This window comes from Pleurodeles waltl, chromosome 4_2, assembly GCF_031143425.1.
Source record: "Pleurodeles waltl isolate 20211129_DDA chromosome 4_2, aPleWal1.hap1.20221129, whole genome shotgun sequence".
Classification (NCBI taxonomy): domain Eukaryota; kingdom Metazoa; phylum Chordata; class Amphibia; order Caudata; family Salamandridae; genus Pleurodeles; species Pleurodeles waltl.
In genome coordinates, this window is record NC_090443.1 from 617,543,773 (window position 1) to 617,556,013 (window position 12,241).

The following is a 12,241-nucleotide window of genomic DNA, read 5'->3' on the forward strand; positions in this document are numbered from 1 at the left end:
AAAATCGCGACGGGTGCAACTGCACCCGTCGCACACCAGCAACTCCGCCGGCTCCATTCGGAGCCGGCATCCTCGTTGCTGGTGCTTTCCCGCTGGGCGGGCGGGCGGCCTTTTGGCGGTCGCCCGCCAGCCCAGCGGGAAAGTCAGAATGACCACCGCGGTCTTTTGACCGCGGTACGGTCTTCTGGCGGTTCCCGCCAGGCCGGCGGCTTCCTCCGCCGGCGGGGGTCAGAATGACCCCCTCAGTCATAGAGACTGATTTGTTTGACATACCATATGGAATAGATAGATTCTAAAGGATTGGGTGCACATGAGAGGAATTTAGGCACCTCCAAATGGAAATTACATTTAAACAAGTGACCAGATAGCCACTGAGTTCTGTAAATGTGATGACATAATGATAATAATACTTGATATAATTGAAATGGTAAAGTCTGAAAAATGTGCATTATTGTATACATTGATGTAATTGTTGCCTCCATGAATAATTTGGAAATTTAAATTTGTATCTCACTGGACTACATGTCCCGTAGTGCCTCATTATGGGCTTAAATGGACTAAAGTATAAATATGGAAGTAGATGTAGGACTCACATACCGTGATCAAGGCTTGGTAAGGTGGAAATGCAATGGTGTGGAGTGGGGGTGGCATTTCCTAATAAAATATTGAGATATCTATCACCTGGAGTGTGCCGTTCTGTTTGGAGTGAATATATATATATATATATATATATATAGATAGATAGAGTTAGGACCTAGGACCTAGGACCTTGTTTCTATATAAAAAGTGTGTTTTTACTTGCCTACATCTTTGCCACTGGTTGACAAATGTTCATAAAACTTTCCAAAATAAATTGCCAGCCACGTCAGATGCTGTCTGGAGAGTTTCGGGGTCTTCCATCTAGGGGGAGGGAGGAAAAAGGGGGGTCCCAAAACACATTTCCCCCTTTCATTTTTCGAAGGGATTTTGAATAGTAATAGCGCTGAAACTAGTGGACGGGTTTATACCAAATTTGGCAGAAAGGTATGTCCTGGTTCAGAAAGATTGCTTTTTTGTTTTGGTGTAATTCTGTTCTGTAGTTTTTGAGAAATTAAGGGGGAATCAAATTTGTATAACTTGGGACGCGAAGGATTTGCGACCCATCCAATCTCGTGTTGAGATCTGATTGACTGATAACACTTCAACCAGGAAAAAGTTAGCCATCTTGGGACTCTGTAGTAGAGTCCCAGAACAAAATGTAAAAACAAAGAAAAAAGGCCAGGATACTGCCCCTCCCACATCCCTGGGGATCACCACTTCCCTAGGGGGAAATTGTTTTAATAGTGTGGGAAAGGCCGTCGCTCTCCCCCTCATCCCTGGAAACTGCCACCTCCCTGGGACTTAAATTACTTGAAAATCTGGGGGCCAACCACCCCTAAGTGCCCCAGGAATCCCCACCTCCCCAGGGCTTTGATTATATTATATGCAGTGGGATCCGTGGCCCCCACTCCCTGGGGACCACCACCTCCCCGGGGCTTTGAATATAATATATGTGAGGGGACCCTTGGCTCCCCAATGCCCCAGGGACCACCACCTCCCCAGAGCAAAGAGTAAAAATATGCAAAGGAGGTCTCTTTCGGACCCCCATTTGCCCCAGGGATCACTACCTCCCCAAGGCTATCTTCATGTGCAGCCACCCTCAAGGAGCCACTGACAGGTAAGGGGCCACCAACCCCCAGGGCCAGCTCGTGCTATGTCCTGGGGTGCCCATCCCCAGGACACAGCTGTTCGCTGGGGCTTGGCTGCAGCTTTGAAGCTGCAGCCAAGCCACAGCAAACACTCCGCTGTTTGACAGTGGGACCAGTAAAGCAGGTCCTGCTGTCAAACAGTGAAACTTTCATCTCTATCCTCTGCACGCGTGAATTTAACAGAGATGAAATGCTTGTAACAACAGCTCCCTCCTTGGTAAAGCAATGTCACCATGAGGGGAGCTTTAAGGCTTCCCTCGCAGTGCCAGATGGCCCATAAAGGGGATTTTGAAAAATTAAATTAAATAAATAAATAAATTAATATGTAGGGTCTGCGTGGGAGCCCTGGAGGCCTCCACGGCAGTCCCTGAAAGTCCATCAAGAGCTAAGAAAAATCCAAAAACAAATGAATAGCTCGGTCTGAAGGATGCAGACCTTCACACTGAGCAGTCAGGGTGCAAGTCCAGCCATACTTGCTTCCATCTTTTTTGTTTTTTTTTAAAGTACAAATTGGACAGAAATATCTCATTCTAAGTATATCATACATTAAGGGCCATATGTACCAACAAATTTCCCCATAGACACAGAATGGGTAAAACCCTTTGGTACATCTGGCCCTAAATCCTAAAAAAAACTCTCTATCTCTATCTCTCTCCCTCTCTTTCTCTGTCTCTCTTTTAATCAATTTCTCCGCCGCCCGCCAAAGTTCCGCCGGCAGAATACCGCTATGCGGTCAGAAGACCGCCGCAGTAATTCTGAGTTTCCCGCTGGGCTGGCGGGCGACCGCAAGAAGGCCGCCCGCCAGCCCAGCGGGAAACCCCTTCCCACGAGGATGCCGGCTCCGAATGGAGCCGGCGGAGTAGTAAGGGTGCGACGAGTGCAGTTGCACCCGTTGCGATTTTCAGTGTCTGCTATGCAGACACTGAAAATCTTAGTGGTGACCTGTTAGGGGGCCCCAGGGGCCCCACAACACCCATTACCGCCAGCCAGGTTCTGGCGGTCAAAACCGCCAGAACCAGGCTGGCGGTAAGGGGGTCGGAATCCCCATGGCGGCGCTGCCTGCAGCGCCGCCATGGAGGATTCCTCAGGGCAGCGGGAAACCGGCGGGACACTGCCGGTTTTCCGTTTCTGACCGCGGCTGTACCGCCGCAGTCAGAATGCCCTGGGATGCACCACCAGCCTGTTGGCGGTGCATCCGCGGTCGTTGGCCCTGGCGGTCAGAATGACCCCCTTAGACACTTACACACCCACTCACAAAGTCATTTACCCACTCACAGACCCACGCATACACTCACGTACCCACTAAAACAGTGATGTATGCAATCTCACACCCAGACAGACAAACTCATAGCCACTCTCACACCCAGATACACCCTCTCATACCTATTCTGACACCCCGAGAGGCAGAGGCCAACTTCTGCTGGGCACTCCCAAAGGGCCATGCACAGCATGGGGTTATCTGGTTAGTGGGGTTGGCCGAAGGGTCTGACTGCAGGGTAGGCAACCTCTGCTGCATATTGGTGAAGGCTGTGCATGGTGCAAGGTTGGGTGCTTGTAGGGGGTTGACCGTAGAAACTGGCTGATGCACGGCCAAAGACCCTGCACGACAGTGGTCGGATTAACATATAGGGGGTCATTACGACCCTGGCGGATGGTGGATGGCAGTAATTTGGGAAAACAGGCTGGCAGTACCTTTTCCCATATTATGACATTGGCGGTTTGGCTCAAGCAGCTGCCGGGCTGGAGACTTGGGTCTCCAGCCAGGTTTCCATCACAATCCCACCCTCTGGATTATGACCCCGCCTATCGCCATGGTTTTCGTGGCAAGCTTACCACGAAAACCATGGCCGTAGGCACTATCAGTGCCATGGAATTCCTCCCCTGGCACTGATAGGTCTCCCCTGTCCCCCTCCCCAGAGTCTTCCCCCTCCCTCTCCTTCCCCCTTCCCGCCCCCCGATATCAACACACCCACACGCGCACACATATACACTCGTACGCACACGCATACCCACATCCACTCATGCATGCACACATACATACCCACACACAGCAATACACACTAACATACATTGTTGCACTCACGCATTCACAACACACAACATACCCGTATGCTCACATTCAGTCATTCACTCACGCATTCCACGAGACTCACACCTGCATGCATGCATACAAAAACAGACAAACACACCCCCACACACAACACCCCCACACACGCACACAAAAAAACCCACACCCCTCTCCTGTCAGAGAACCCGACTCACCTGCTTGCAGGCTGTGCTCCGGTAGGAGACAGGATGTGGCGCTGCTGCCAGCAGCAGCGTCCGCCAGCAAAACACTGCCAGGTCGTATCATGGAACATGATACAGTAGGTGGTGTCTTGCTGGTGTGACGCTGCTGCTGGCAGCAGCGCCACCTTATCACCATCCACCGCCATGACTGTCCACAGAATTCCACCAGCCTTCTGGTGGAATTCTGCCTACGGTCATAATGCGGTTGGCGGCTGGTAGCCACGGCGACGGTATGTTGGCGTCCGTCGCCATGGCGGTAGGCAGCATCTGCCGCCAATGTCATAATGAGGGCCATAGTAATGAAAATTCATATACGTTAAAAAAAAAATACATAGAAATTCACTGGAAAAAAAACCAAAAGTTATGGGAACTAATAGTTCAGAAATATAATTTTTTTTAAAACATTGAAATTCACTTAGAAAACAAAGGTTACAAGGATGTTAGGCTCACATTTTAAATGTATGAAACCATAGAAATCCAACAGTTATAATCAGAGTTACCTCAACTAACTATAAGTCGTGCCCTAAGGTAACTGTAACTTGAGCCCTTGCCATGCACTGCTAATGGCCCTACAAATTACAGCACTCGTGACATCCTTGATAACATCATTGATAATATCAATGTAATATTTGCTGTAAAATATTTGACGAAAGAACTGTGCACGGCAGGAGCGCTTGTAATAGCAGCTTGTAATAGCAGCTCCCTGCTTGCTGAAGCATTTCATCTCTGGTGACAGAGATCAAATCTCCACTGTCTGACAGCGGGACCTGTTTTACAGGTCCCACTGTCAAACATTGGACTGTTTGCTGTGGCTTTGCTGCAGCTTGCCACAGCAAACAGCTATGTCCCGGGGTGGGCACTCTGGAACATACCAGGACCCGGCCCTGGGAGGTGGTGGTCCCAGGGGCTAATGGAAGTCCAAAAAAGACCCCCCTTAGTTATTTTTATTGTTTGCCCCAGGGAGGTGGTGGTCCCTGGGGGTAGGGGGGCATGCAGCTCACCTGCATTTATTATAATTAAAGCCCCAGGGAGATGATGGCCCCAGGGCTGTAGTGGTGGCTGATGGGCCTCCCTCACACACTTAAACTAATTTGTCCCAGGGAGGTGGTGGTCCCCGGGGCCCAGGGAGCCAAGCGCCCCCCTGCATATATCAGAAAAAAACGCCCCAGGGAGGTGGTGGTCTCCAGGGCTGTGGTGGAGCCCCATGCCACACTCAAAATTATTAATGGCCCCGGAACCTGGCCCACACAGGGGCCTATCAAAAACCCTGAAAAAAACAAGTTACATGGATGTTACATTGAGGCTCTGGATTTACTCATACAACACCTTAGAAAATCAGTAGTTAAAGTTATTTCACATAAGTAGAACTCGTGCCCTAAGGTAACTATAACTCACTCCCCGCATGCAGAGTTTATTCTTCATTAATTTGACTGCTAGTGTTTCACTTATATGCTTAACAACGTTATAAAAGTTGTCATGAGTTATGTAATATCTGGCGTAATTAGCAGTGCATGGCATGGGCAAGAGTTAACTATAACGTCCCTGTAACCTTTGGTTTTTCAATGAATTTCTATTTTTTCAATTTAAATTAATTTTAATTACTATATGTTAATCCATCCGCCACATGGGCTGTATCTCTGCGTCTGAGAATAGGGTTGAGAGGGTATCTCTGGGTGTGAAAGTGTCTGTCTGGGTGTGAGAGTGGGTTTGAGAGGGTCTATGTGGGTGTATGAGTGGGTGTAAGAGGGCCTGTGAGTGGGTCTGAGAGTGCCTGAGTGGGTCTTAAGTGGTTACTTGCATGTTTAAGTGGGTCTGTGAGTGAAATTGTGAGTCTCTGAGTGAGTCTGTGAATGGGTTCATGAGTCTCTGAGTGTGTCCATGAGTGGGTGTCTTTGAGTGGGTCTATGAGTGGGTGCATGAGCCTCTGAGTGGGTCTTTGAGTAGGTGCATGAGTATCTAAGTGGGTCTGTGAGTTAGTGTATGAGTCTCTGAGTGGGTCTGTGAGTGGGTGCATGAATGTCTGAGAGAGTCAGTGAGTGGGTGTAAAAATGTCTGAGTGGATCTGTGAGTTGGTGCATGAGAATTTAAGTAGGTCCGTGAGTGGGTGTGTGAGTGTCTGAGTGGGTCTGTGAGTCAGTGCATGAGTCTCTGAGTGGGTCTGTGAATTGGTGCATGAGTATCCGAGTGCATCTGTGAGCGGGGGTATCAGTGTCTGTGTGGGTGTGTAGGTAGATGTGTGAGTGATTCAGCCACAAAGAAACCTTACCTGCCCTTATACTCATAAAGAGTCCACAGTTTTGCACAAAATATCTACCCAAGTGGAGTTGTTTCTGCCTCCTTGGGTGAAGTCCAGTATGTGTTTGAGAGAGATTAACTTTTATTAATATATCAGTGACTTAGAAGTTAGCACATGGTGACAAAGTAATTTACATTGAAAGATCTAGCAGAGAAAATAGCACAAGTTGTAAAACATGCACGTTTGAATTATGCTGGGCCATGTGGCCACCATTCGTATTAAACACTACATAGTGACATGAGAATGTTGCATTCATATTAAATGAAGTACTAAAAAGAGTTAAGGTAAAGAGTCTTTAGTAAAATGTAGATTAAGAATTGAAAATATGAAATGAATATGATTTAAACATACTTATATTGAAAAATTAATTTTATTAATGCATGTTATATGTGTGCAGAAAAATAAATGGACGTTTAAACTTGCTCTAACACATAGTAAATAATGTTTGCTATTAAATATTTTGCATTGCATATTTGATATGAATTGTAAGGTGCAATAGTTTTAATAATGTATTAAGAGTGTTCATGTGTGTTAAGGCGTCTTAGCTTGACCAGGCCTGAAAGTTTCATTTTCCAGCAGTAATGGGAAATTACTTATTTGTTCTGTTCTCTCTGACCTGAAATCTTTTCCCAGACTGCTAATGTGATGTTAAATGTCCTATTGTATTAAAGTGAAGAAACATGTTTTAGAATCAACAATGTTGCATAATTTGTTCTAGCTGTTGAACAGGACATAAAATTCAAAATTCCTATGTGAAACAGGTTTAGTTTCGTGAGAGAAAACCCTCAAGTAACAAATAACTATAGAATGTAATATTTTGTCAGAAATGTGTGAAATCATTTAAATGGCAATGGACTTTTATTGAGAAGATTTGGAATAGTTGCAAATTTGATGGAGTCATCTGCAGCTATTGGACATTGAGGCCCTTGTTACAACCCTGGCGGTAAACACTTCCTACCGCCTTGCTGACGGCCGCCAACATACCGTTACCGCGGCGGTATACCGCTACAGGTATCATGACCCACACCGTTACGCCAAAAGGAATACACCCAAAGTATCAGGACCCATGAATCACTGTGGTGGTCTTTCAAACATGGTAAACCACTGGCGGTACACACTGCCACGCTCAAAATATACACACACTTACAAAACACCACATTAGACAATTCAAACTACACACACCTGACACACATACACACACACCATGCCCACACACCCAATCCAATATAAAACACACACCCACATTACCCACAACCCTTTCAACAAAAAAAAAAGATTGCCAACAGAGAGAGACACAAGCCAGGAGCACTGACTCAATCTGAGCCACAGAACACCATCACCCACACAACATCCACACACCTCGCAGCAAACACCCCACACATCACCCCACACATCCTCACACATATCACTCACACCACATCCATAGCACCCCAAAGACACCCCAGGTTTTCAGAGGAGGAGCTAAGGGTCATGGTGGAGGAAGTCATCCGGGTAGAGCCACAGCTATTCGGATCACAGGTGCAGCAGATGTCCATTGCTAGGAACTTGGAGCTATGGTGGAAAATCGTGGACAGGGTCAACGCTCTGAGACAGAACCCCAGAACAAGGGATGACATCAGGAAGAGGTGGAATGACCTATGGGGCAAGGCGCGTTCCATGGTAGCAAGACACCAGGTAGCTGTACAGAGGACTGGCGGTGGACCCCCACCTCCTCCCCCACAACTAACAACATGGGAGGAGCAAGTCTTGGCGATCATGCATCCTGAGGGCCTCGCAGGAGTAGCAGGAGGACTGGACTCTGGTAAGTCAAGTCTTTACTACTATATCCCCCACCCTACCTTCATGCCATAACAAACTCCTACCCCTAGTCTCACCCCATCACTCCACCACCTCACATATACCCCACTATCACAACCAACCCATCCCAATACCAAGCCCTGCATGCCACAACAATCCATGGACCCCCATCACAGACCTGCATGGACACCCATCATCACAGCATGCCCATTAGAGAGAATCACCTAGCCCACAAAATCACCACGCACACAAGGCAAAGATGACAGGGCAATCACAACCATACAGAGAAACAAATCCATGCGCAAGATGGCACACGCAGACACAATAACACTGCATTTGCATACCCACAGGACCCCTACTCAATGTCACCGGATAGGAGTTGCCAGCAACATCCAGTCTCCCCACAGAGGAGGCCCACAGTGATGATAGCAGATCTGTATGCCTGGATGACGATGAGCAAACTGGCCCATCAGGGACCTCTGGACAGTTGGTTACCCTGTCACAGTCCCATACCACCACAGAGTCTCCGCCCTCAGGAAACACCACCACAGCACCCACCCAGCGAGCCCATGCCACTGTCCCTAGAACACTTCAATCAGCAGTGTGTCCACCACTACAGGGACCCCAGGCAACCCCACAAACACAGGATAATCAGGGACCTGGAGTCAGTGGCATTGGGCACACGGTTCAGGGGACAGAGGAACAGGACAACAGGGAAGCTGGGAGGACTGCTGTGCGACCGGGGGAGGACAGGCCCAGGGAACCCACTCTCCAGGAGGCACTCACCAACCTCCTGGGAGCATACCACCATTCCCAGAAAACGATGGGCCAGATACGGGCCAAGTTGCAGGAGACCCAGCGGCTGCAGGAGAGACAGTACCTGGGGGTCAGGGAGGACCTCAAACATATCTATACCACCCTGGTCACCACTGCAAGGGTGCTGGCTGACATGGCCAACACCATGAGGGAGACAGTGGCACACCAACAGGCACCTGACACTAGTCACACCGAAGAACAGCCCTCCAACTGTGCCTCCTTGTTCGCCCATGTGCCTCATTGTAACGTTCCTCTGTCCTTGTCCTGGCCTTCCTCACTGGGGTCAGTAGCCATGAGAGGTTGGGGTAACTAGAGTCACCTGAAAACATTGAGGGACAACTGTTAGACACAAACTAACCCTTCAGGACAACCCCATACCCAGACACCAACATATACTGGGTGGAGACCTTGGGCTCACCTATTAGCCACACCTGGTGCCTCTGGAGTTGGCCCATCACATATGGGATGCTGCTATTCCTCAAGATAAAGGCATCGTGCACAGAGACAGGGTACTTGGCATTCACATGGGAGATGTACTGGTCCACCAAACACACCATCTGTAATTTCATAGAGTGATTGCCTTTTCTATTTCTGAACACTTGTTCATTTCTCCGGCAGGGGGGCGAACAAATGCTACAAGTGTACCATCAATGACACCAATGATGTTGGGGATATGTCCAAGGGCATAAAAGTCAGCTTTCACTGTGGCCAAATCCTCCACCTGTGGGAATACAATGTAGCTGCGCATGTGTTTAAGCAGGGCTGACAACACTCTGGTCAACACGTTGAGAACATTGGCTGAGACATCCCTGATGCCATGGCCACTGTTGTTTGGAAGGAACCACTTGCCAGGAAATGGAGCACTGACAGAACCTGCACTAGAGGGGGGATACCTGTGGGCTGGCGGATAGCTGAACTCAGGTCTGGCTCCAATTGGGCACACAGTTCTTGGATTGTGGCCCGATCAAGTCTGTATGTTAGTATAATGTGTCTGTCCTCCATTGTTGCAGGGTCCTCCACGGGTCTGTACACTGGAGGATGCCTCCATCTCATATTCATCCTCAGCGGTTGAAGCCTATGGAGGGAAACGGTGAGCAGAGGGTCATATTCACACATTTATCGCAATAATGATGCTTTTCTACATTTACAGAAGCAGTATGTGAATCTGAGAGTCAGTTGCTGTGCCAATGTCTGTTGTGACGCAGGTAGGTTCCATGTCCTCTGCCCCCTGAAATGGCATCTGCCTGACCTGTGAGGAGAAAAAATTAAAAAAAGGGCAAACGGAGGGGGAGTCCCTATTACCCCACTGGATCAGGGACAATAACCATACAGAAATCAAAATATCCAACAGGGATAAATATATAACCAAATATCTAAGAGAAAATTAAATTTTTCACTGAAACGTAATTTCTTTATTACAATTAAATCAATTCAATCATAGTGTCAACAAATTACCTGTTCACCTAAAAAACTAATACACAAATTGTATAACATACCAAAGACACAAAAAAATCTAATTATATACAAGTCTTGCACATAAACAAACCAAATCAACCAACGATTCCTTTAGGGCACCGTAGTACATGAAACATAGGCTGCTTAGCCATCCAGTGGCAAGCAGTCACATAAGAAGGTAGTGACAGTTGTCCAAGGAAAGTATCTAACATCAGTGAGAGAAATCAATCACTGGAATAAGTGTCTGATACAGTCCACAAATTATTAAATCCAACATTTCAAGAATTCCAACAATCACTCCTTGGAAGTTACAGTGACCTGTGAGGAGGGACAAGTGGAAATGAGGTAATTCCGCTGGCGTTGTGCACTGTTGCAGTAGGCGGTCTATGACCGCCGCGCAACTTCGCATTTGTTATCATTGGGCCCTATGGGTTCCAAGAGCCAATGGGGATGGACCCCGGTGGTGACGGTACGCACCACTGCGGACATGACTGCCATTTTCTATCTATTCACTCACTTGCTACCTGACCTTCAAAAGGAGAGGACCTACATTGCGAGTGCTGCTGTGACATGTGTCTGGAAGCAACAGTGGCTCATGTGTCTGGGGAAAGTGCCCCTGTCCTCACTTCAGAGGAGTTGGAGGGACTGGTGGATGGGGTCCTACCCCAATACACGTTACTCTACGGTCCTCCAGAGAAACAGGTGAGTACACTGTGAGAATGATGCATGGGCCATGAATGTATGGAGTGCTGTTTGTGAAAGCCACATGTGTGGGGGGGGATGCGTCCTGGCCAGAGTTCTGCATGTATGGTGGTCAATGTATGTGGGTCAGAGGATGGGAGGAATATGGTGGGCCATGAATATGACAGTCCGGACGGTATGACTAATTTCATTTTCTGCTGTCTTTTTCCTGGAGGTCAGTACCCATCAGAAAATTTTTATTTGGCGTGCCATCGCCAAGGAGGTGCGGACCCTTGGGGTCTTTGAAATGCGGAGCATCCAAAGCCATAAATGGTGGGAGGACCTGTGCCGCTGGGAAAGGAAGATGGCGGAGGCCCATCTGGGGCTGGCCTCCCAACGAGGACGGGGGGCCCATCATACCCTAACTCCCTGATGTTCTGCATCTTGGCAGTGGCCTATCCGGAGTTGGATGTGCGCTTGAGGGCATCACAGCAGCCACAAGGGGGTGAATACAAATTCAGATTCATTACTTTCCGTGCGTTAAGGTTTTACCTGGGTGGGGATGTGTACTGTTGGTGCCCCTAGGCCTGGGTGAACATGGCAGGGTAGGTCCCTTATTGGGCAGGTTCTGAAACACTCCAACCTCTATAGTGTTAGTGGGCATCTAATACTGGTCAGGGCCGTGTTTGTTTCAGGTGTGCAGCTGATGGCGTTCGGCATTGTACCCCATGGGCTGTTGACTAGCATGGTAACTTGCAGTGCATGGAATAGTGCATAGGGCTCTTCCCTGTGAGTTGTGTAGGCCAACTGTAGTGTTGTTGCTGGCATTGACCAAGTGTATCCTCTGTCTCCCCCCTTTTTGTTTTGTCACCCTGTCCTTGTGTGCATTAACATCAACTGGCAGAGGACCAAAGGCACCGGCGATGGAGGGAGCTACATCTCACATGAGCTGCATCCCACATGGGCCTGGAGGCCGAATCCACCGACGGTGAGGGCACAAGTGGGACGGAGGGCGAGGGGAGAACCACGATGGGGACAGAAGGGGACACCACAGACAGTGACTCCTCCTCCAATGGAAGCTCCCTGGCAGTGGTGGACACCTCTGTGCCCACCCAAACAACAGGTACAGGTGCCGCCCCCCCTACCAGCACTGCCCTCCCAGCAGCCCCTCAGCATCTTT